The following is a 27,980-nucleotide window of genomic DNA, read 5'->3' as shown; positions in this document are numbered from 1 at the left end:
AGTATATCACAGGTCAGTTATACATACATTATAGATACAGAATATCACAGGTCAGTTACACATACATTATAGATACAGTATATCACAGGTCAGTTACACATACATTATAGATACAGTATATCACAGGTCAGTTACACATACATTATAGATACAGAATATCACAGGTCAGTTACACATACATTATAGATACAGTATATCACAGGTCAGTTACACATACATTATAGATACAGTATATAACATGTCAGTTACACATATATTATAGACACAGTATATCACAGGTCAGTTACACATATATTATAGATACAGTATATCACAGGTCAGTTACACATACATTGTAGATACAGTATATCACAGGTCAGATACACATACATTATAGATACAGTATATCACAGGTCAGTTACACATACATTATAGATACAGAATATCACAGGTCAGATACACATACATTATAGATACAGTATATCACAGGTCAGTTACACATACATTATAGATACAGTATATCACAGGTCAGTTATACATACATTATAGATACAGTATATCACAGGTCAGTTATATAGACATTATAGATACAGTATATTAATGGTAAAGTTTGAACAAGAGTGTTATTGCAGCTGTATAACATGTGATTATTGGTTGTGGGTATTTACCACGGTACATCCATTATAGGGGACTGTTCATCTGTATGTAAAACCTGTTCGTCTTCGTGCACGGAGTGTGACGTTCTGAATCAGAAATGCACTGTGTGTCGAGAATGGAGATTTGGAGAAATGTGTCAACTTAATTGTCCTCGTCACTGTAACATGTGTGACATTAACAACGGTACATGTCTGCAATGTGAAACCGGTCATACAGGCGAAAACTGCACAGGTAAGTAAAAAGGATATATAATTATTTAATTTCCGCACATTCGAGGAATACGCTTTGAAGTGAGAGTTAAAAGGTGTTGAAAGCAAATAACAATTTCAAATCTTATTAAATTATTTCTTGCTATTTAATTTACCGTATCTACGTAGTGTACAATATGCTTTCGAATTTCCGGTAAAAATACAGGTATGCTGATGACGTTTGTTTTATGTATGAAGTATGACACGCCGTCAACTTTTTACAGCAAGATCAACCTTCACAGAATTTACTGATATAGAACAGTCACCCGGATTCTTTAAAGTTCTAAAAATATGTCTTTGAACAATTTTGCACTTATAAAAACATTTTCTTTTTGTTATTTTCCATGCATATTATGAACGATTTCAATGTCATGGTGTAGTATCAAATTTCCACCGCAAATATTAGAGATGAAAATGGTGTTATACACAACACCAAGAAAGCAATTTCAATCGATGTTTGACGAGCAAATTTACAACAGCTTTTAACTCCATATGTAGCGGTAATGAATAGCGCTGAACAGTTATGATGTATTTCTCGTGACACAACTAAAGACATGTATATGTTGACGTCACAAGCGTGAAGTACTCTGAAGTTCTTTTCCTGGAAAACTGTGAATCTTCCCGGGGAATGTGATATTTAAGGACGACAGACCTAATTTGTTTCTACAACACAGAATTTTGATACCAGGTAAAGTATGCATTAATGAGGAAAAACAAAGAAAGAAAAAACATATGGTCAGCCACTTTGACTTTCTGGGAGGAAGGGAAAGGTTGTAAAGATAGATAAGTGCTTTACTTGTGATTTTATGCTTTTCTGTTAGGCTAAATAATCATATGAATTTGGAAAAAAGTTTATCAATTATATATAAGTCTTGAATCATTGTATAATATTCCAGGGGTGGTGTCAATATTGAACTGCACCAAATTTAATCATCCCGATATAGACCTCATTGCACCATGAGATGACGGATGTCATATGCACATTTTGTCATATTTCTTAACCCTTCTAAAAAAAATCAATATCTGATTAAAAGCATGTATCCAAATGCATGTACTTATTGAACTGTTTGAAGATGCCATATAACATGTACTTTGTCATCCTTAATTTATAACATCTTTCAGATGAACCTCTTAAAAAGAAATGAAATTTGTAAGCGTTACAGTGGATTTACAATAACTGGACTAAAATAATACAGGGTTATTGAACTTATATTGGTGAATATTGGCATGAGTTGGCTGTTAAAGTGCACGAACTTGCGAATGCATTTTGACAGCCAACGAGTGCCAATATTCACCAATATAAGTTAAATAACCCTTTTATTATATAGCTAAAGTATTTAGTTGATAAACTATATCCCTTTTCACTCAAAATACTCCAAAATAGACGGGAATTCATCAATGTTGTCATATAAGGTGAGTGTGCAATATCAGCATGCATTTCTTAACTGTTCAATATTAAACCCGTCATTGATGCATGAAGCAGACTGATTTTGTGAATGGGGACAACATCATTTATGTACAGTAAAACATTTTGCTTAAAGCTGACATGAATTAATAAATACGTACACCTTTCTCATCTTATCCGCCATATTTCTCTCAGGTAGCCTAATTTACTCTACCCGTATATACCCCAAATGTGATTGTCACACCTGAGTGATTTTTCTAGGTGGACTCGACCAGTGCACATCTCCGATAGTAATATATAGGGAATGAGAAACAAATAAAATAACATTTTAAAATGTTATGCTTTGCTCAAAATTACAAAATATTGATTGTATACTAATGCAACATTCTGGAAGTTTAGATAAGTTAGACAAAAATACAACAACAAAATTTTTTTCTTGCATACTTGCAAGTGCATGCAAGTATTTGCATTTTCTAATAAAATAAATGCGGATAAATCATTTCTCAATTACATACTGATAGAATGGAATAAACAAAGAGCATAAAATATATTATTTATATCAATTCTTGCAAAATAAAGGTGCATGCCATATGCATAATATGCAATGCACAAGGTATAATCGCGAAACAAAGTATCAAATACGGGCGTCTATTCAACAGGTATCGGAGATGTGCACTTACCGAAAATATTAGATTCTCTTTACTCTGATAAATCCACGAAACAAAATGATAAACTCCATTTGTATCTCGTTAGAACTTTACAACACGTTGTCATTCCATTATACAGATTGCGACACACTTCACCCGTGCCAAACAGGGTGTCTTCAATCAGGGGAGATGTCAGAGTCGAAAAATTTTCCTGTATTGAATGTTTGTCTGGTCGAGGTTTTGCAGTTTATAGAAATGGGGAATCTAATATCTGGTTGGATATATTGCGTGCACAATTCAAAATTTCTCGATGATCATATACAAATAAGGGAATAATGATCGAAAATATACATCTGTGTGCAAATGCGTGTATTACATTTGCAATCCATAATAAACAGTTCATTACACAAAGACACATATGAAAGGAAATTTATAAACGAAAATATAGTTTTGTTGTCTCTTTTGGAACCACATAATTATTTACGGTCCCTGTATGTTCATATTCAGAGAGAGAGAGAGAGAGAGAGAGAGAGAGAGAGAGAGCGTCCTACTTCGATTTATAATATATCATTTCACAGAAGGAAAGAAAATTGATCACTTATATAAATGTAAGCTTACAAGCATTAAAAATTTCCAGCTATTTAAAAATTGTGATTGACAATATATTGGAAACTTACAGGAGTTGATGCTTATAATTGAATTCATTACACATTTTTAAAAAAAGAATATTAGTTTGAACTGTGCATGTAGAAAATACTGACTTTGTATGTTAGAATAACGGGAAAAAAGTAAATTGTCCAAAAAAGTGGGGAAAAGCAGACCAGCCTTCCTGCCCACCCCAACCCCCTGTTTTCGTGCCCGAAACAACATATCAATTCGTGTTGAAAGAAAGGTGCATATCTACATTTCATTAAATTCCAAAGGAGCTCGAATTTATGTGTTCCCCTATTAATTATTTTGTATGCAAGATTCGTTCCCGAATTTAGAATCATGCTTTCAGTCAGAGCAGACATGAATTCATTTTGAAGTACATCTAGTTTGAATACAAATGTTGGGTTCCTTCTTTTAATTTCATCAGACTCATTAGAAACCCCTCTCCCAAACTATGCAGCTTTGTTTTTATTGATATCTAAATCGGTATAAATGAATCCGGATATAAATTATATAATGTTTTTTCGTGATCATATAGATATTGATACTGATAATGAAAAAAGAAAATGTTTATACTCTTGCCTTTTGTATATCCTACTAATACATTACAGTATATTGACATTGTATCATATCAAATAAAACCTCAACACGAATTTTACTGATTTATGCATACTAACATCTTATCGAATACATTTGAATTTGAAATTTCTACGTACAGCGGTATGGCCATTGCGCCAGATCTACGAAATGAAAATATTTATGAATAAATTACACGCAAGCCTCAGAGTAATCATTATGGCATGTTACAGAAACGTTAAAACACACAAATGCTATAGTCCTGCAATGCATGCATGCGATTTTTTTAAATACATGTATTTATGTATTCATGAATGAAGTTCCTACGCTTGAAAATATCTTGGTCTTTATGCATTTTGTTTTGTGATTTTGGTTTACCATTCCTTACACTGTGTAAATGAAGGAAAACTTGGTAAAGGGTGCAATTCTACATGCACCATACAATTAGTATACATGCATGTGTTTCAAAGTAAAATGTACATGTAATAACCAGACATGTATCGTCATTTTTCATGGGGGAGGGGGTACAACAGGGAAAAAAATGGAAAATTAGATTCTTCAAAATCTCTTGCCATTCAAAATAATAATTAAAAAAGATGAACGAAAACAGCAATAAAATAAAACAAAACACCCAAACAAACCAAGATGTTTTGTCCGATGTTCAAAGTCCTAATGTGGGGTGAAGGGTTAAAGAGTCTTTTACTTTGACTATCTCAATAATTTCCCCCTACACTTCATTTTCTTCCATCGTTGGGGGTCGGATGGGGTGGTTAGAGTCCTCTACTATGAGTGCCTCATATCTTCATTTTCTTAATTGGTGGTGGTGTGTGTCTTCTACTATTTTATCAGAACTTTCTAGCTGGGGTAAGTGGGGGAGGGGTTGTCACTCAATGTATCTTTTATTTGCATTACAAACTAACAAAAAATGGATATTGTTATTAAAGGTGGATAACAGACACTCTTGTCCTCTCCCCTTGATGTTTATTAACGACGCATAATACGATAAACTCGATTATTACATTTTGCATTAGTACAATTTGCGTCGAGTTCGACGCAGAATGTAATAACGCAAAATGGCATAGATATATAATATCTATTGAGCGCCAAATTAACATAAAATAAAGTAATTGAAAATAACATTATTTAAAAATATGTTTACTTTTTAATTATTGCGTGCTTTAAATGAATCAAATAAATCTGTATTATCAATTAATGAGAGCAATATTGAGTTACTAGTACTGTTTCTCTTTTTATTGAATTACGATATCATTTGTCTTAATAAGAGCACGATTATTACAAGATCATCGGTTCTCTCTCTCTCTCTCTCTCTCTCTCTCTCTCTCTCTCTCTCTCATCCCATACATTCGTACAGTGTTGTATATGCAAATTTATGTACCTAAATGATTTCCTGATTTATAAATCTGCAATACTCTGACCAGTAAATCATATGGTATAAGGATTCATGTACAATACAGGGTAAATATTATACTCTGATACTTCCCCTGATTGAAGATAGCTGATCGGCACGGGCTAAGTGTGTCGCAGTCTGTACAATGGACAATGTTGTTTACTGTTGGAATGCAAATGGGGTTTATCGTTTTGTTTCATGGATTATGCAAATAAAGGGAGTTTTACTACTACCTAGAGTATTTTCGACAAGTGTACACGTACATCTGCGGTCCTTTACAGATATTACGAGTAGGCCCAGGTAAATAGTCGTCCACATTCGATGCGTTTTCATGGCGAGCATACATGCCATTTTTATAAGTACAATAGTATTTCTGTCTTTGCCTTTTACTTGAAGTAATTGTGAATGGTATAGATTGTAAACTCTTTGCTTATTCCATTTTATCAATAGATAAAAGATGAAATATTTCTCCGCATTTTTGTATAGTTTTGACATATTTACTGCAAATGTATGCACGTTCACGAAAAGAAAAGGCATTCTATATATATTTATCCAAATATATATAATATTTAGAATGATTTACTACTGTACGATATGTTTATTATAATTTTGAGCACTGCGTGGTGTTCCAAAACGTGATGTAATTTCTTCTTGATGTCCTCTAAATTAGTATCGGAGATGTACGTGTTACCTGTCGAAGCTATCCGCACAGGTAAATCGAAGACACTGATGTGAAGTGAAGCGTAGCAATAGTATTGTTTTCCTTTATTTTGTTGTACATGCACAGTATACATCAGTTTGATTCACGTCATATGTACGTCTTTGGGTCTGTCGTCCTTAAGCTACGGAGGTCTGCATCGCGTGTTTCATCACTTTGAAGCGGGAGATGTGCTAGAAATAGAAATAGCTGAGGTAAGATTCTTTTCTATTATTTGTAAAATTCCAAATAGATGGAGTAATAGAAATTTGAAAGCTAGTAACACTATACATATATATTGTAAGATTTTGTTGAAAGGTAATCATTCGCGACGAATGTACATGCAATAGTGTCGACATTGATTATATAGTTGAAAACAACATGATGTTTAACTCTCTGGGGATTTTAAAGATTTTTCTTGACCTTTTACAGTTTTATTAGGACGATTTCTACGTTTATATTTCCACCAATAAAAATACGATCCTGAAAATGAGTAAAACACATTTTTTCCTCAGGATGTTATAGTTATTTTCTCTAAAGTATTTATTCCTCGATCAAATTGCACAATGTATATTTATAATCTCTTTATTGCTTAACGAATACATCTTATCATATTCTAATGTTACATCTATAAATAAATGCATCGAAATAGCACTGTATGTCGGTGTACAAATTTAAACATACATATACTATATCTAAGTATTTCTATGGAGAATAGTTCATAAACAAGAATGTTTTCTGGAAAATTAAGTGCAAGACATATTTACCTGAATTACAAAGTTCGTGAACACTTAACGATTGCACAAATTTAAAAACACGTGCTTTTGGTCAATAATATAATTTAATATTTCTATGACGAAGTTCCTCGTAATGAGGACAAATTAATACAAAGTGGTATTCATCCTCCAAGTCATTTGTTTGTTGTTTTTTTTTTGTTGTTGTTGTTTTTTTTTTGTTTTTTGGTTTTTTTTTTACAGAATTTACATATTATATATTCTAGTATATCATTATGGCGGCTTGTTTGATTTTCAAGATTGTGAGAAAATGATGAATCTAATTTGACTAATATGCCTTTCGTACATATTAGGTATAGCTTTACAAAGGTAATATTGATATTGTAAAGAAAAGTGACCAATAACATGTTTGTAAAATCTACACTTTGTAAAACAATTTTCTGAATTAAACATTTAAAAAAATATAGTGGTCAACTTCTGTTTTATAAATAGCATCACATTTTAGTCCCCGGGGGTCTTCACAGCCCAGTACCTAAGTACTTCGTTACTAGCTTGAAAATACGGATGTATATTTAATTGCTGTGATGAAATTTAGAAATTCATTTCATAATTAAGGATTATCTCCTTCATTCATAGCTCTATCCTTGGACGAATTTGGCTCCAGTTTTTGGCACTCTAATTTTTCTTTTAGCTCTAACAAGTTTACTGTTATTTCGAATTTCCAGAATTTCGGCTTGAGCATCACTGAAGAGACATCGTTTGTCGAAATGCAAATTGTATCGTATAAGTTTTACATTTTTAAATGTAGCATGCCTAGTTTTCCTTCAATTTTTCATTCTATCACAATTGTAATTTAACACATGATAACATTTTCTAATATTACAATTTTCACTATGTAAAACTTTAAACCAAAATGTGAACATTCTAAAATATCGAATGATTTTCATAGGTAGTCTCCCAATTTTAAAATACACGGAGGCAGAATTTATATTTCTTCACACACCTAAAACATATTGTGTCGTTTCTACATCTCAAACACTATGACTACCCCATGTTTCATAATCATAATTCAAAATATTTGCTACATATGTATAATAAGTGTCAATATTGTTTCTGTTTAAGGCATATATTTTTAACTTTTTATTTTAATGAGAACACCTTGGCATGCTAATTGTTTTGCGTACAAATTCTAGTTACCATTGAAGTTGAATAAAACACCAAGGTAATAAATTTGTCAACAACATCAATTGGCTGACCATTCAGGTCAAATGTAATTAAACAGTATAGTGAGGATTTAGTATTTCAGACGCCGAAACACAAACCCAGACACACAAACAGAGGGAGCACCCGTCAGAAATTGACCATTTCTCTACTTTTTTAGCGGTGAATCATTAACAATGTAGGTGGAATACACTCAGACAGATGAATCTGCCACCAGTTCCATAATCAGATACAATCCTGCAAAACCCCGTATGACAGGTATTATATCTTTTATATATTTTTGTACATTCTATAGTCATTATAACGATCTAGTTTGCCAATACAACCTCTCATTGGGTCAAATGCTGTTTGATATGTTTTATACCGATTGTTAGACTGTTCTCGGCACAGTGATTTTTATTACGGATAACTCCACATACCTGATCAAGATATAGGGCTCACGCGGGTGTGACCAGATGCAACTGATCCCACTTCTGGTGTCCTGGGGTCCGTGTTTCTCCAACTGCATGTATCTATTTTGTATTTCTTATAGGAGTTATGAGATTGATCACTGTTCGTTATCTTCAGCTTCATCAAATATATATTACTGTAAAATGAATGTTTTTTGTACATATAGTCTCATAAGATTATTGTTTTTATTTTAACACGTGGAACAGCATGAACACGACAATCAACTTTAATACAATAAATCACGCAGCTGTTTGAATACCCTTGTCAGCTGATTTTATATATTCATATGTACTTTAACTTTTAAGCATTAAATATGTTCGAATATTTTATTTTCAAAACATATCAGTTTATAATAATGTAAACCAAGTCATATGAACGATCTATAACATTAATGTTTTGTGGATTTTATTCTTTCATCACTTCACTTTTTCAGCACTGCTGCCTGGAGTTGTTTTATGCAGCGTTGATGCAGATGGCGACAACAAGGTCCCAGTGATCCTCAGCAATCACGACCAAAGCAGTGTGAATCTACCTCCAGAGATAACACCAGGCGGACTCAGTAGAGAACGACATGAATATTTATACAGACATATCAGACCACATGTCCGGGAACGTTTCAGGGACATAACATGTCCAGATTCTCACGGAGAATAAGTGAAATTTACAGTTGTTTCAGAGAACGATTAACGTCATTTAAACGTCATTTTTGTAACGTCATTGAAATATTATCTTAACATTTGACAGCCTATATCTCAGTAAATATGCTGAATATTTGAACTAAACATCACACGTGTCTTTTTAATGTTGTTGGCTATCATATGTCATTAAAAAGTTAATTTTGATAATTTTTACCATAATGGCTCTTTGTGTATGGGACAGCTCATGTATTATATTTTGTTGCGTAAAAGGAACTCCTAAGATCTGCCTATGTCACAGTCGTATTGTGACGTACGTCAAAACATAGACATGACGTCACACTTCGTCTTACTCTGCCTTTTATGTACATTGCACGGTGCACTGTATATTGGAGCTAGGAGACTACAAGATTGGCATGATAATCCTTGTGAAATCCTTGTAACACATGTTGTATTTTTTCAAATCATTACGCTCTTTCAGTCGCGTGCTTTAAAGATAGATATGCACATGCGCTGAAAATGGATGGTCGAGATTTTTGAAAGGCTACAAGTTTTATATTTTGTTCTATTTGGAAAGTGTTTTGTGTAATTTTGGTGACTTGTGAACACGCATGGACATATCAGACATGTCGGACGACAATAAGAGACGTTTGTCCTCAGATGGATCTACTCCCAAGCTAAACAATAAGTCAGCAAAGTCGATGAACACTTGAAATGGTGATACCGCCGAACGAAACAAATTCAACAATGTACCACCGCTAACCCATTCGAACACGGCACAGCCTGCTTGGGTGGAGCAATTGATGATCCGTATAAATGATCTCAACGTGAAAATCTCTTAAATTGACAAAGTAAGTAAAGATTTGAGTTCTTTATGTGACAAGATCGAAACTGTTCAGAATAGGAGAAATTCACAGGAAATATGGGGAAGACGATGGGGGAAATTAGAAAAGCACAAGATCACCTAAAAGTTGATATGAAAGATACAATGAAAGAGGTTAATTGAGACTTGTTAACGAACAGTTACACATTAAAATTACAGATCTCCAGGCACGTAGCATGAGGGACAACTTGCTCTTGTTTGGACTCGCAGAGTATAGAGGTCATGGAAGAGAAACTGTGTCAACATTATTAATGACTATTGTGAAACAGAGTTGCAGGCCAATAGTCGTTAAATTCTCTTGTTTTCGAGTCAGGGAGAACATAAGAAGCAATGCATTCAAGGCCAAAAATAGTAATTTCAGTGTGTGTGAGCAGTTCCCAAAACAAATTGTTCAGAAGCGAAAATCACTCATCCCAGTCATGGAGAGAGCATTGAGGAATAATAGGAGGGCCGTGCTTAAAGTCGATAAGCTCTTCATTGACGGCAAGTTGTACGTGGTACCAAACGAGGTCGATTTGGACGAGGATCAGCAGACCGTGGAGACACAAATCGAGGTGACTGGAGGCGATGATGAGACCTAGGAGCGCGCGGAGAGTGATTTCGTTAAAATAATTAGCTGGAACATTAATGGAGGGTTTGTCTCTAAATTTAATGACTCTAAATTCAGATGTTAAATTCTTTCGTATGATATTACTTTACTTACAGAATGTTGGATCGAAAAAGATTTCTGTATTGATGTTGAAGGATTCCATAGTTATGTTTTTCCACGAAAATTAACAAAATCAGTACAAGGTGGGGTTGTGTTATTTTAATACGCAATGAATTAAAACAATATCTTTCTTTCCTAGAGAATATGCACGACACTGTCATATGGCTTAAACTTGACAAGTTTTTAATGCCAAGTCTTGGAGATGTCTATTTAGCTTGTGTTTATATACCCCCTAGTAGTTCCACTTTTTATCAAACCTATGACTGTGATGTATTTAGCGACTTAGAAAACCACATTGTTGAATATATGAGCCTGGGTAAAGTCATGCTAATCGGTGATACTAATGCTAGAACTTCCAACTCAAGTGATTTCATTCTACACGATGTACTACATAATGATGTATTACGTGATTTGAGAGAATTGTTATTCTATGGTTCAGATACACAACTCCAAGTTAGATCGAACCCAGACAAGGTTGTTAATGACTTGGGTAACAAGTTACTGTCTTTATGTAAAAGTAATGGGCTAAGAATTCAAAACGGTCAGCACCATTTAGGAATGGACAATGATTATACATTTGTTGGACCAAGGGGTATGAGCGTTGTAGATTATGTTATAACTTCCCCTAATGTATTTCCTTCTATTGATCAGTTTATTGTGTCAAATTTTACTATGTACTCCGACAACACACCGCTCCATATCAGAATCAAATCAGGAAAACATATTATCCAAAACATTAATTCTAATGTTGAGGTAAATCAAGAGTCATCATACTTCGTCTGGAACCAGGAATTTCATTCACAGGCAAGGTCGACACTATTAGAAAATTTTGAGGAACTTATGGAATGCATTGAAAAATACCCGTGTGAGTCCCGAACCAGTATCAATGAATCGGTCAATTCGTTCACTACACGCTTGACTGATTTAATGCGTTCTAGTTTTGAAGTCCATAGAAAGTCTAATAAAGGGGGCCAGCGCCCTGATAGAGTACATGATAAACCCTGGTTTAACGGAGAGCTTAAAAGTAAATATAACATATATCGCGCAACCTTAAAGCAGTTCAATCATTACAAAAACAAAGAAAATAACTTGAATTTAATTGAAGCAAAAAAGAATTATAAACATTTAGAAGCTAAACTCAAGCGTCAGTATTTACGAAAGGAGGGTGATTTACTTGAACATCTCCGTAAACAAAACCCAAAAGTATTCAAGAAACATTTTCGAAAAAGAAAGCCAAAAAATACTCTGATAGACTTAGAATCGTTCCACACTCATTTGAAAGATTTAGCTACATTTGTTCCCACAGAAGATTATTCGAATGTGGAAGACACAGGACCTACAGTGTTTAATGAACTAGATATGGAAATTACCGAGAAAGAAATATCCGAAGCTATTGATCAATTAAAACGGGGGAAATCTCATGGTTTAGACTATATTTTGAATGAGTATTTCATGGAATTTGGAGAATTTTTTGTACCATATTTGCATATTATTTTTAATCGTATCTTATAAGCAGGATTTTTTCCAACACAATGGTCTGACGCTGTTATTGTGCCTGTTTTCAAAAAAGGTGATCCTTCTGATCCAAATAATTACAGAGAAATAAGTCTTGTTAGTTGTTTCTGCAAATTGTTTACTTCCATACTAAACAGAAGACTCGTTTCATGGGCAGCCTCGTATATTATTTCAGATGCACAATTTGGTTTTCAACCCATGATAGGTACTACGTAGGCAATTTTTGTGCTTCATTGTCTTATAACACAATCACTCCAATCCAAAAAACGATTATATTGTGGCTTCGTGGATTATAAGAAGGCATTCGATTCAGTTAAGAGGGAAAAATTGTATAGAAAATTAAAACACTACGGTATACAAGGGAAGCTGCTTACTATTGTTCGCTCCATGTATGGTAGGATTAGAATCTGTGTAAAATCCTCTGGTCACATTTCACAATTTTTTGAAAATCACATTGGTCTATTACAAGGAGAAGTGTTGGGTCCCCTGTTTTTTTGTATTGTATGTGAATGACCTTGAAATTGAATTTATCAAAAAAAGTAATCATCCGACTGATTTACAGTTATTAAGTCTTTATATTTTGATGTATGCTGATGGTATGGTGTTGCTTGCAGAATCGGTTATTGAACTACAAAATATGTTAAATACACTGCAAAGTTATACAGATGAATGGGATTTACTTGTTAATGTAGCAAAAACTAAAATTGTTGTATTTAGAAATGATGGGAAGATTCCCAAAGATGAGAAATGGGTGTATAAAGATGAAAGTATAGAAGTATTAGATCAATTTGTTTACTTGGGTGTTTTATTTAATTTTAATGGTAAATTTTTGGTAACGCAGAAACAGTTAGCATCACAAGGTCGCAAAGCATTATTTGCCCTTAAATCAACCATAAAACAATTGTATTTAAATCATTGTGCCTTATTCTCCCTTTTCAATACCCATGTCTGTAGTATTTTGAATTACGGATGTGAAGTGTGGGGAGTACATAAAGGACCTGACATTGAAAAGGTTCACCTGGATTTTTTAAGATTTGCACTTGGTGTTCGTAAAAAAAACTAATACAACCATGGTATATTTTTAAACAGGGCGTTTACCATAGTATCATGTTCGTATTTTGATAATGTTCAAGTTGTGGTTTAAACTATTGCAGTCTGAAAATTGTATACTTAATGCTGCATATGAATATTTATACAATATCTGTGAAAATACAAAGCATACAAGTCGTAACTGGGCTACTTTTATCAAGGAACAACTTGATTGTTTGGGACTTAGTTATACGTGGCATGATCAAAATAACTTAAATAGCCATGTTCGTTTGCCAATAATACAACAAAGATTGAAGGGTCATTTTATTCAAAATTGACATAGCAACATGCAGTATGAATCAAAATGCACTATTTACAAACATTTGGTTGATAATTTTTGCTTGCAATATTACCTAGAAAAATCTATTCCTAAATTGTACAAAAAGGGTATCTCCAAAATAAGGTTATCATCACATAATTTATCCATAGAAACTGGCAGACATAAAAATGTACCACGTGAAAAAAGGTTTTATAAAACATGTATCACTGAAATTGAGGATGAATACCACTTTTTGTTAGTCAGTCCTGTATATTGTCAGATTAGAGTTAAGTTAGTGAAAAAGTATTACTGGAGTAAACCCTCCATGTTCAAATTTATACAACTATTAAGTGTGAACAATGTTAAAGAACTCTGTAACTTGGGACTATTTATTTGTAAAGCTCTTGAACTAAGAACAGTTTATAATATGTAATTTGTATCGTCATTCTCCTTTTTTTACTATCATTATACTATTGTATTTACATCTGCTAGATGTCTTTGTAAGAATTGGCCGTTTATTTTCAGCTTTTAGTTATTATCCATGCTCAATTTTGTTATAATGCTATAAGATGTATGTCTTTCGCAATAAAGAATTAATCAAAGTAGTTCAACATCCGTTCATAGTCAAAATGAACGAATTGTGTCGCGTACTGAAATATATTGGTTCATAGAAAAAATGCGATTTGTAATATAAATATAATACTGTAAATCAAGTTATATATATATATGATCTATAACATTACTGTGTTGCGGATTTTATTCTTTTAAATTATATATATATATATATATATATATATATATATATATATATATATATATATATATAAAGCACTGAAGAACCAACAACATTCAGTATCCAAAACTGTCGGATCTATATTGAATAGATACAATGGTCAGGGAAAATAATTATATAAAGCACTAGAATGACCAACGACATGAACAATTGGAATTGTCAAATTTTCGGGACAACCTGTCCCTTCGTCAGGACGTGAAAGGATTACATTATGGAGAAAACACAAATATAATTAACAATAAGCACTAAAGCTACACTACAAAACTAGCTAAACACTTTTCCAGCGGATTACATGTTGCAGGCTTTGTTATTAACTCAAAAAAGAATAACAATCAGGGTGTCCGGTCACCGTGGTACCAGTCGGTAAAGTGTGAAATTAATTAATGGAAGAACTAACTTGGCCGATCAAAAGGTGAAACAGTTAATTCGTACATCGTGGTATTCTCCCCTAGATCAAACTATTGAAAATCTAAATTTTAGATAATAGTAAATGAAATTAAATATATATATATCGAAGGGAATGCTCATAATATATATATGTAAATATATATATATATATATCTCGAAGTCCGAGGGACCTCGAAAAAACTTCGAGATATCCGGGGGTTCGAGATATCCAAAATCGATCTTGAATTTTTTTTTGAAGGAGGATATTTGATGCATAGTATGGGATTTGCATTATAAACAACAACCCCGTTGCCGTTTCTTATAGTTTAATGAAAGTTGATAAATTAATATTGTGGAATGTCAAAGACAAACATTTCGTTTTTGTAAATATATATAAACATCCAATTGAATTCACAATGTGTTTCAAAATGAAGATGATCGTGCCTGTATACTTTAAGTTTACTGATGTCCAGGCTCGACTGCGATGTAGCGATTGCGTTGTAGTGAATGAACCTATCACGTAAGAACAAAAAAGACGGATTAAAAAAAAAACAACTTTTGAATGTTTATTAAATAAATTTTCGTGTTTTCTCTGTTCTAGTTTTAATGATGAAGCATGTATTATTAAATGCATTAATTATCGTTATTGTGAGCATTCCTTTCAAGCGTACTTTGACAATTTTGTGCGTTTATCTAACCCTCGTGTTAATGATATAGCATGTATCATTCAAAACACCATCCCCGGAATCGGGCGTGTTAGTTCTGGGTCTACTCGGAAAAGGCGAGCGTGAATTAGTGGTCATTAATTATAATCGATGTAGCCGCGGGTGTTTTCAATTTTTCAATTCGGGTGTGAATGTGCGACTTAACGACGCCAGGTATGGTAAGCAGAGCGGAAAATTGACTGCACTTCGAGATAAACCAGGTGAATTTAGGGCATGGGACCTTGAAAGTACTTCGACATAAGCGGAGTATTCGAGATTACCGTGTTCGAAATATCAGAATTTTTTAAAATCATTTATATAGGGAAAACGGCCGGGACCGGCGGTCGACTTCGACTCAAGCGGGGTATTCGAGAGAAACCATATTCAAGATACAGATATTTTACTGTATATATACCGGGCATATATGAAATTGTGAAGCAGAAGATTATGTATCAAATACACATTTGATGTGGTAATTTTGAAACTATTTATACCCAGACAGAACTTGCTTTGTTTACTCATCAACACTCGTTATGAAGATGTACACCCAAGCAGTCTTAATGACCCTTTAAAACGTTATGTTTAAAATCTGTGAAAAGAGGGCATTTCCTGTAATTAATTACTTTTTTTCCGTTTTAGCGATTTTACTGATCTCTAATGCGATCGTATATACTTAACCGCCTTCGGCGGCACACAGTTTAGCGCCATATTTTGGGGACCGGTATACTAGAAGTGTTCCCAATCCAACTAGAACACTGCATTGGAATCTCCATTCAATATCATGGACAAAGTACATTAGCATCATGTAAAAAAGGATATGTGCTTCTCAGGGGATAAACAGATAAATGCATGAAGAAATTTGACAATAAATGCCAACTTTTTGAAAAAGTATATTAAGCTATCAATACAGTAACTCCTTAGGTAAAAAGATTTTTAAAAAATCAAAGTCAATAAAAATGAAATTTAAAAGACGGCACAAAACCAAACAAAAGATGTCGGTAACTGCAAATAAAGATGATTAACAGAGCAAAATGTTTATATATTTACGTATCCTTGCTTTTACACAACAATATTGCAAATCCTTTGTGAGGTCATTTAAGACCTGAATACAGCCTGCATAAAACCTTGGGTCTTGACGTGTGATCTGAAATATTTAATTCACAAAGTATGTATTCATAGGTAATATGTTACAGATCAAACATAGAAAATATCACACTCAAGGATAATTTCTTTTCCTCAAAGTAGTTTTGTAATTTTTCAGTCATTCAAATTATCTTATAATTAAATCAATTCTAATTTGGGTGAAAATTATAGTTGTGTTTTCATAGAGATCAAAGGCAAGCCTGTACGAAATTCAAGTCGTGAAACAACAATAAAAAACTGCAGAGTTCTCACACTAGTTTTTAGGACAAGGGCTAAAGGTGTTGAAAATGGGGAAATGAAGAACGATTTGCGGGATTTCGAAAAATTCATTCTGTTGGAATTCCCATGGGCACAAATTGTGCTCCTTTGTTAGCTGACCTGTTTTTATATTCATATGAAGCAGAATTTATTCAAAAACTTCTACGTGAGAAGAAAAAATCTCTCGCTGTGACCTTCAATTCGACTTTTAGATATATCGATGACGTTTTGTCTATTAACAATGATAGCTTTCATTCATATGTCGATTTGATATATCCCTGTGAACTGGAAATAAAGGACACCACAGAGTCGTCCACTTCTGCTTCATACTTAGATATTTTATTGAAAGTAGACATTAACGGCAAACTAACAACTCAACTGTATGACAAACGGGATGATTTCAGCTTCTCCATCGTCAACTTCCCACATTTATGTAGCAATATTCCATTATCACCTGCATATGGTGTTTACATATCTCAACTGATTCGATATGCAAGAGCTTGTTCTGGGTATAGTCAGTTTTTAAATTGAGGTAAGCTACTGACAAACAAGTTGATGGTACAGGGATTTCAACAGTCTCGATTGAAGTCAGCATTTCGCAAATTCTATGGTCGTTATAACGATCTAGTTCGTCAATACAATCTCGCATTGGGTCAAATGCTGTCTGACGTGTTTCATACCGATTGTTAAGCCGTTCTTGGCACACTGATTTTGACTGCGGATAACTCCGTTTACCTGATCAGGATATGGGGCTCACGGCGGGTGTGACCGGTCAACAGGAGATGCTTACTCCTCCTAGGCACCTGATCCCACCTCTGGTGTGTCCAGGGGTCCGTGTTTGCCCAACTATCTATTTTGTATTGCTTGTAGGAGTTATGAGATTGATCACTGTTCGTTATCTTCACCTTGCATCATACAGTTGAACATATCAAATTTTGGTTTCCGGTGTCTGTTCTCAACTAAATATTTGTTTTTTTGATAAAAGTATCATAAGTTGCAAGATTATTTGGTATTGGGGGGGTGAGGTGGTAATGACTACTGGAAAATTAAACATTAAACTTGGGAAAATAGACATTCTTTTTGGAATTTGGAATGGGTCCTTCAACTGCCCAATTATACACAACTGAGAGCCCTGAAAAGCAATGTCTTTATAAACTAGTTAAACAAGAGGCCCACAGGCCTTATAGCTCACCTGAGTATTAGTTAAAAGTGTCACTAGTTCCAAAGGCTACAAAATCTAGAAAAACTCCTATTCTGAAAACATGTATCTAAGTTAAATTCTAGTTTTCAGTAAGAGTATAAAACAAGACATGATCTTAAACCTTAAATGCCCTCGAAAGTGACAATACTGATAACAATCTTTACATAATATGATGTATGTAACATTACCACGAAATGACTAATTTGGATCTATCCTAACGTCAAAACCCTTGAGTTGTGAAATTCATAATTTTGGTAGATCCTTTTTTGCTTTTTCAGAATAGGTATTTCATTTTAATTGCTGGGTACTCAAAACAATGTCCAAAGTCTTCAGAACAAATAGTGTAAGGAACATTGGCCTACCTTTTTGCAGTTACTCCTCTTACGTCGGCAGCTGGGCGCTTACGATTGCGGTCCTACATGTAAGCTGCACATAAATAGTATTAACAAATAGTGTGTAGTAAAGCTTACGTTACCAAATTCTTTATGATGCCGAGTTTTAACAGGTTGTAATATGTCAATGACACAAATAAGGTTTAATTTCTTCGATTTTATGGAGTAAACTTTCTGAAATATGCACTTCGTCAAATTTTAGAGTTGGGGGAGGGGGAGGGGATGTTATAGGGGTATTAGATGTTATTTCTGTCCAAGTTATAATGCAATTAATACAGAGAATTTCAGTAGTAATCTGTTTTAAAAACAACAGACACCTAGAATCAAAGGATAATGAAAGCGTGTGATATTATAATCAGGGACGTTGCATCGTTTAACAGGAGACCCAAGGGCCACATCGCTCACCTGAGTCACCTTGGCTCATATTTAAAGATTTTCCCTATATATTTGTATGCAAAACTTTGATCCCCCCGCCCGCCTTGTGACCCCATCCTAACCCTGGGGACATCATTTTAAAAAAAATGAAATCTGAAATATGTTAGAAACTTTAATGTAAATCTCAGCTTTTCTGGCTCAGTGGTTCTTAAGAAGATTTTTAAAGATGTACCAATATGTTTGTATGTAAAACTTTGATCCCCTATTGTGGCCCCATTCAATCCCCGGGGGCCATGATTTGAACAAACTTGAACCTGCATTATATCAGCAAGCTTTCATGTAAATCTCAGCTTTTCTGGCTCAGTGGTTCTTGAGAAGAAGATTTTTAAAGATTTTTCCTATATATTAGTATGTAAAACTTTGATCCCCTATTGTGGCCCCATCCAACCCCTGGGGGCCATAATTTGAACAAAATTGAATCTGCATTATATCAGGAAGCTTTCAAGTAAATCTCAGCTTTTCTGGCTCAGTGGTTCTTGAGAAGAAGATTTTTAAAGATTTTTCCTATATATTAGTATGTAAAACTTTGATCCCCTATTGTGGCCCCATCCAACCCCTGGGGGCCATAATTTGAACAAAATTGAATCTGCATTATATCAGGAAGCTTTCAAGTAAATCTCAGCTTTTCTGGCTCAGTGGTTCTTGAGAAGAAGATTTTTAAAGATTTTTCCTATATATTTGTATGTAAAACTTTGATCCCCTATTGTGGCCCCATCCAACCCCTGGGGGCCATAATTTGAACAAACTTGAATCTGCATTATGTCAGGAAGCTTTCAAGTAAATCTCAGCTTTTCTGGCTCAGTGGTTCTTGAGAAGATTTTTAAAGATTTTTCCTATATATTTGTATGTAAAACTTTGATCCCCTATTGTGGCCCCATCCAACTCCAGGGGGCTATGATTTTAACAATTTAGAATCTGCACTACCTAATAAAGCTTATCTATAAATTTCATCTTTTCTGGTCCAGTGGTTCTTGAGAAGATTTTTTAATGACCCTACTCTATTTTTACCTTTTCTTGATTATCTCCCCTTGGAAGGTAGCCTGGCTCTTTTTTTGTTTTAACAATTTAGAATTCCCTTCACCTAAGGATGCTTTGTGCCAACTTTGGTTGAAATTGACCCAGTGGTTTTTGAGAAGAAGGCAATAATGTTAAAAGTTTACAGACGGACAGACGCCGGACTACGGGTGATCAGAAAAGCTCACTTGACCTTTCAGCTCAGGTGAGCTAAAAAAAAAAAAAGGAGGGTGACTTCATGATATTGCCCTACAATTCTTGACAAGTAATTTTTTTTAAAGAAAACCATGTTCTGTTTATTGCCACCTGGTGAACATCTAGCAACAAGTAGTTTTATTCAATGTGAAATGTAAATTGATAATGTTCATGTATGTGATCGTTGCACATGTGTTTTAGGCATATCTTATTGCATGTGTTTTGGTTGTCGAAAATATTGATAAAAATTAAAAATGAAGAATTGCTGATACACTGAAGTCGAGGACTAGTTAATATTTACATACTTTCTTACATCATTACCATACACTGCTTGCGAGAAAACCACACAGGAGACACATACTAGTAAAATATTAATGTAATCAGTAACTAAACTATTATTGTTCAGTTATACTATTTTTAAGTCATTACACTTTTAAAATACTTAGAAAAATTCCTTAACTGGCAATTGATTGCAATCAAAAATTGTAAAGTTTCCATTTATTCCTTACATGACACCGTCAACCGAGGACCGCAATATGCTGCGCGCCATCTGTAATCATGGGAAAATAGCTTGCTTAACATTGTGAAAAATGTAGGCCATTGCGCTTCTGTCAAAATACCGACGCAGTATCACATATTTCTTTAAAGTACTTAGAATAATCTTCTGCTGCAATAGCAAACAAATGTTTTGTGACACGTTTTGAAACGCGTAGCATAGGATATGAAATCCGCGGGGGTTGGAAAATGGCTGTTTGTAAACAATCATCGGATGTTCCTAAAACGTGGAATGGACAATGAAACGGAACGTAAAATGCCTAGTCGATATTATGGGGGTGATCTGCATTTTGTAAAATCAAAACGAGGGCAGCAGAAATGTCATTGAAAACGGGATGTCATCCTTATTTTCCATCGTCTCATATACTTTATAAGTTATACATATATACTGTACATGATGTATACATGTACGTATTTTAAAATCGTAATAACGTACTATTTAGCAAATACCCCTTTTCCCAGAGTTGCCATGCATTCTCTGACACCCGCTCTCGATTGTGGCAGTATGTTGTTTCACAAATATAAAGAAAATTAAAAATGCAAAAATAAGATACGGAAAAGAAATGGCCTTTCAAATCTTATTTCATCTCTGGTATTCACCTTTAGAAATGATTTTAGAAGCCTTTCCAATTAATAATAGGTTTTAATTCCCCTGAAAACAACATTTAAAAAAGATAAAGTTACAATGGCAACCTCTTTCTTTTTCTGTTCTTCAGCTGTTTTTTTTTTTTTGTTTTTTTTTTTTTGCTGTTTTTTTTTGTTTTTTTTGTGTGTGTGGGTTTTTTTGGTTTTTTTTTTTGGTTGTTGTTGTTGCTCTCTCTCTCTTTTCTTGTGAAAATGTGATCGCCATTTGATATCTTATTCTTTCCATTTTCTCTGCCCATAGATATTGCTGTCATAGTGCCACAATTGCAATATTCTTGTAAAACACTTTTTATTCTTGTAAAACACTTTTTAACTTTTATACAAACATTTACCTAATGCCTCGTTCACACGAAGAATATAATTTGCATTGAACGTAAGTTAATGGGAACTAAATCTGAACCGCGTTCACACGGAAATTTTAATGCACATCCGTGTGAACGCGGCATAAACTTAATCAATTTATGGTGCCGAATATTTTAAGAGAAAATGCTTTTACCGCTTGTAAAGAAATTCCTGAAATTTGATTTTGATGAAATAAATGTATTTGCCTGATTTAAAAAAACTTAACTGTATATATTATTTTAAATCCCCATCAATCTTGTGAAAAAAAATCATTGGTTGCCTTTTTAAGGATTTAATTAACGGTGTTAAAATAGTCCTGCAACCCAACGTTGACAGAGGTCTTAGCGAGTAGCTACATACATAATGAGTTTTTCACTCCACCCACCCTCCTCGTAAAACAAAAGAACAGAAGAAACGAAAAAAAATTGATCCGATCCATTAACGGACTAGTGACATTTAATACTAGTAGTTGGGTGCTGTGAGTAATTTGGAAATTTTGTTCAAATGAATACCGACTGGTCACTGCGTCATATATCGTTATATTTCTTTCAAAAATTAGAATGTTAGATATCAAATCGGGAAAACTTTCTTTAAAAATATATAATCATGTAGAACACAACGCAATGTTTCAAGTTTGTCTTTTAAAAAATCATATGACTTCGCTGCATTCGTCATTTTTATTCATCCATTTTGACTAGATTAATATCAGCTTTGTCTGATCTTGAAATTTTATGAAGACAGAAAAGATAAGCATTCTTTTGCCCTTGACGGCAGTGTCCTTTTAAAACGTGTCGGTTGTCCTTTGAAACGATGACAGATCAAGGTTTAGCTACCCAGACCTCCATTCTTCACTGAAGACAGATTGAAGCAAAATGTGGAGAATAGCTGTATCTTACATGCGTGCTAGATCTTCCTCATTAAAACGTAAAAGACTTACAGGTTAGTGTATTTTCACCGTATGTGTTTAATTTGTAATTTTATTATTGTACAGTGATATTTGATGCTCACAATGCGTTTTTTAAAGTTTCGAATTATATAGAATGCGCTAATTGCTGAATTATGCACTCTGAATTATTAGTATTGTGGCACAGGCAATTTTAATACATTGTGTAAAATACTTCAATAACATATCATATTTTCATTGATATAAATTCATGTGCATTGGTATTCATTAATACATATATAAAGACAAAATCTACCTGCTATCTTATATTTAAACTATATGATTTATATATTTTGAATATCCAGGTCCGTTTTTGTTCTGTTTCGTTTTCCGTTCCATGATTTGTTTTTGCTTTTTTTCCCCATCGGACCGAGTATCCTACCTGTGATTTGTGTGAAAAAAGCCACTGAAGACAGATTAACAATATCAACTGTTCACTGTGCATGAAATGAATCTACCTCTGTTGATATGCCACATTATCATACATCATACAGGTATTCATGGTATTGATAAGAAAATGAAAACAGTGATGAGACCTGTGGACGTTGTTGTGTATTACACTTTCGTTCAAAGTGTGTTCTGCAACTATAGCAATTTTACCGGTATTATACATGTACTATAATACTAAACAAACATATTTAGACCCTAACTTTTAATTTAGAGATAACTATATGTGATTTTCAATTTAATACAATAATCCCACAAAACCAATATTAAATTAATATATTTTTTCTTTGTTCTAGTAAATTGAGAAGAATAAAGTTTTATTTGAAAATTAAAGAAAATTACAATATTGTTTTGGAATCATTTGAAAAGCATTCAAAATTAAATAGATCTAAGCCTAATTTTCTTTCTTTTATTATCAATTACCCCATTTTAATCCTCGCCTAGAGTGCCAGGAGCCCCTGGATTGGACATATCTATAGCACAGTAATTACAAAATCATCTATATGTGACAATTATTACTTGTATTAAAGAAAATAATGTAATATAGTACATTATTGTGTATAATTAGTAACAGGGTAAAGTATTTACTGCGATAATATTGTTAAATTTGATTTCAATGTTTTATATAAGAAAAAATACAATAATTAAAAAAAAAACATAGCTCAAGGTATTTTAATTCTACACAGGAAAATTCATCGTTTACCCTGCGCTATACTACTAGAGGCAGGACACCTCAAAGAATGGGTTTCTAGATCATAGAAAGGAGTTATTTTTACATAATTATTATATTACATAACATATTTATATGAATATTCATAATGCACGGTGGATGCAAAAAGGGGCTTAATCCTTATCTAGGGCACCATGGATTGGATACATTTATATAATACAAGTTCTAGTCATGATTAAGAAATTGTTTGAGAAAAGGAAATTTACTTTCCATGTTTTAAGAAGTGTGATACTAACAAATCAAAAATTATATACAGTTTTAAAAACTGCAAGATACAATATGTAAAAATCTAAGTGGGGTTAATTTGATTAAACATTTCTTTAGAATGTGAGATATATTGAGATTATACACTTACATTTGATTTAGATAATGAGATATACTTTTGAGATTTCATCAGGCGAATGAAAATACCTTCGGAATCATTTGAGAACATTGGAATGCTATTAGGCAAATATGTAAGAATTTGTCAGATGATTTAGAATTCTTTTCGAATTATTTGAGAACATTCTTGAGATTGTCGAGAAATACAATCACATTTGATCGAGATGAAATGATGAAATATATTTCTAACATTTTATCAGAGGAATAAAAATTCTGTTGGGTTAATGGTTTTTAATGTTTCTCTGAGTGGTATTGTGTGGTAACATTGTGTTGAGGAAAAACCAAATACTCTTCTTCTTAGATGTCATTTAATAAAAAGGTGCATATATCACTGCAAAATGCGTTCATTTCATCAATTTAACAGTTCCATTATGTTATAAATCATTATTATAATAAGAATCGACCTCAATCGAACAAGAATATGGATTACTATAAAACATTTTCATTTTTCCATTTTATGAAAAAATATTTCATAAGAAAATCCCTATCTTAAATACTAGTATATTATGCATCTATAATTGTTTAGAAAAGTGTTCCAAACTTCCAATATATTATTCTTTCCTTATTTAGCAATTGCAACAAATTATTAAACATTTTGTTTTGATATGTTAATAGTACTATCATAACTTGTATATCCATACAACATCATTACAAGCCTGAAAGCCTAGCGATTTCAGTACTTTCAGTATTTTGATTAAAGCGCTTAGCTGCTTTATTGGTATCAGTTGGCGTTTGCTTTCGTTATCGTGTTTCCGGTTTATCGCCATCTATAGGGAAATTCATGCATCGCTGTGGTAAAGAAGTCGTGTTTAAATTAATCGTAATTTTGCAACAGATCTAGTACGGGGTTTACATTCATATCCGCAGGGGCAATTTGGAAATATAGTTCGTTAAACAATGGATAAATTATGTATAAAAATGAGACATTTTTGCCTTCATTCTTGGGATCAGTGGGACACAAGAAGCAGGTCATTCTTCAGTTAAAATTTCCGTTTGAATCTGCGTCTGAAATTAAGAAATTTATTCGTGCAAACCTTTTTTTAAAAATCAATAATAATCTGTACACGCAACCGTGTTGGGCTAGGGTGTCTTTGCATTGTAACTATCGCATTGCGGTTAGAGGTCAATCAAATCAATTCTTTTGCATAATGCAATCTATAATTAGAAGCCACGTCATTAAGCTATACACGAGGGGTTTTCCATTTGTGTTTTGACTGCAGTTCCGACACAGTAAAATTTTCGCCCGACACAGCAAAAATGTGTACAATACAGTAAAACAATTAACTACCTAGAATGATTCGCGTTGATTGGGGAACGAGAAAGAACTTGTTTACTATTATGTTCAGAGATCGGGGTCTCAGAGGGGCGATATTGCGTAACTGATTACACCTCCCCCGATACAACACACGATAAATACATGTAAGTAGGTCAGGAATATAGAATGCAACGGTGTTAGGCTAACCTTACCATTTCTAAACGACTGAGATATCGTCAACACAATCAAATTTGATTTCATTTTTAGTTTCAAAAATGAGAATGACATTAATGATCATACTGGAGGGAAAAAATATAGGTCTGCATTTACGGAAGACAATGCCGTGAATTCAAGTTTTCAAAACACCGCCTGTGATTGTACGAGGATTGTTTACTGAAATACATATGATTAGAACAAGTGTTAGACAAAGGTTGCCATTTCATGTCAAACATGAATGTAAAATGGTTTGCGGTCCACAGTATGTAACACACAATGAAAAGTAATCGTGTTTTCAATTTATTTCTACTTCAAATAAGCAATTAAGAATGACAGGTATATGCGATGGAAAGGGGTATGGTTTTACTGTCGGTGTTCATCGTCCCCATATTTTTTTGTGAGATAACAGTTGAACACTTTTAACCGAAAACTACCATTACAATTGCTTTCAAATTTTCAACTAAAACTTGACCAATTTCCAAAACTATTCTTCTCTACAACATCAAATTTGTAAGAAACAAGTATTGCATAGTCATGTAGAGCTTTGTAACTTTCATGATCCAGAGTGGGGCTAGAATGAGTATATAGTGTGTATGTGTAAAATAACATTGCCTTTAATGCTATTGATTGTATTGATTCATTGCATCTTGTTTAACGTCCCTCTCGAGATTTTTTCACTTATATGTAGACGTCATCAAGACCGGTGAAGGGCTTCAAATTTAGGCCTATGCACGGCACTTCCGGCCATTGAGCAGTGAGGGTTCTTTAGCGTGCCACATATACACCTACTGTGACACGGAACATCCGTTTTAACGTCATATTCGAGGAGCCGTGACATTCACACCTGATGCCGAGCGATTGGCGATGGAACAGTCCAAGGACAAAGTTTTAGTTACGAGTGTGACAAAAATTATCATAATGACCATTGTTTTTAACAACATCATACAAAATTTATATTTCAACATGGTGAAAATTTTCAGGTCATTGTTTCCCATCCATATTTGTTACTTCTTTACAGAAAATGTTTTATTTAGTTGTGCGAAAGTAAAGAATAATTCATGAACTTCTTCTCCTGTTGTTCCTGCTCATCAACATTCCAGACAGAATTCATGAAGTCAGCTCAGCGCTTTTCAGTACTTTCAGTACTTTGATTATTCTGTAGCAGCAAACTTAAAGACGTTTTTCAAATGATAAAGACAATAATTTGGTTCAAACTTGGAATCACGTAACTTGTCTATAGAAAATCTGACCAAGTCGGTCTACCGGCGTTTTGATTACTATCCATAGACCGACAATATGTCTATCGGTACACCGTTAATTTCGAACACTGTATACTTTTTACTTACAGAATTCGATTTGTTCCTCTCCCATTTTTAAAGCAATAGTGAAAGGATGTGGATGTTTGAGATGCTGAATTGAAGAATACGTGCAATGGACTAACCTTTCCCCTCCTACGATTTGAGATTTGGGCAAAAGTACCCCAAATCCATTCTTTCTTGGTTGTCAAGAATTTTAATACAAGTCCGAAATGAACTCCGGATTGTGCATATAAAACCCGTATTTTCACCCAGGTATGTATTTTCAATTACTATTCATGACTGTATCTACACAGTTTGAATTGTGCATACAATATACATCCAAACAGGTGTACAGTCTATATGCAAATGATATGCATTGTAATATATTGTATAAGTACAGTCATATCTCAAATTTAGAGCTTATATTTTCTAACTATGTATCTATCAAACAAAAGCAATTGTATTCCTACACAATAAATAGTTCTGTATTACACGTACACTACGTGTCTGTTATCACATGCAGCCATCAGTACAGTGCTTGGTGTCAGAAGTGATGTCAGGAAGTTTTAGAACCTTATTTGAAAATTTACTTCAAGAGACATTACATAACATACGTCACATAGGTCTGTCGGTAATATCAATCTGAAAAACATAGATGCTATTATTGCTAGCCTCAAACACATGAAATTACAAGATAGACTATTAGACTAAGGTAATGTTTTATCGTTAACAAAAGCTCTTAACATCGGTAGACAGTATGAAAACTCACAAAAACAATTAAAACTCATCCATAGCTCAGAATCACAAGTCATTTTCACGAATAATGATCTGTCACCGAAACCACTTTTGTACGAGAGCAGCAACAAATAGTGATCATAAAAGG

At 33.6% G+C, this 27,980-nt stretch overlaps 1 protein-coding gene and 1 long non-coding RNA gene across 3 annotated transcripts in view; both read left to right on the top strand.

Moving 5' to 3' along the window:
- Positions 1-27,980, top strand: part of LOC125670753 (uncharacterized) — a 115,770-nt gene that overhangs the window by 5,237 nt on the left and 82,553 nt on the right. The window lies entirely within an intron of this gene.
- LOC125670764 (uncharacterized) lies at positions 672-9,524 on the top strand. Of its 2 annotated transcripts, XR_008802613.1 has the most exons (4): positions 672-1,572; positions 6,359-6,483; positions 8,301-8,481; positions 9,107-9,524. It is a non-coding gene; the product is annotated as an uncharacterized LOC125670764 (long non-coding RNA). The 2 variants fall into 2 exon arrangements; XR_008802612.1 differs by lacking the exon at positions 672-1,572 and having other exon boundaries at positions 5,509-6,483.

The sequence above is a fragment of the Ostrea edulis genome, chromosome 4, assembly GCF_947568905.1.
Source record: "Ostrea edulis chromosome 4, xbOstEdul1.1, whole genome shotgun sequence".
NCBI lineage: Eukaryota > Metazoa > Mollusca > Bivalvia > Ostreida > Ostreidae > Ostrea > Ostrea edulis.
The sequence above is the reverse complement of the archived record's forward strand: the minus strand, read 5'-3'. Positions and strand labels throughout refer to the sequence as shown.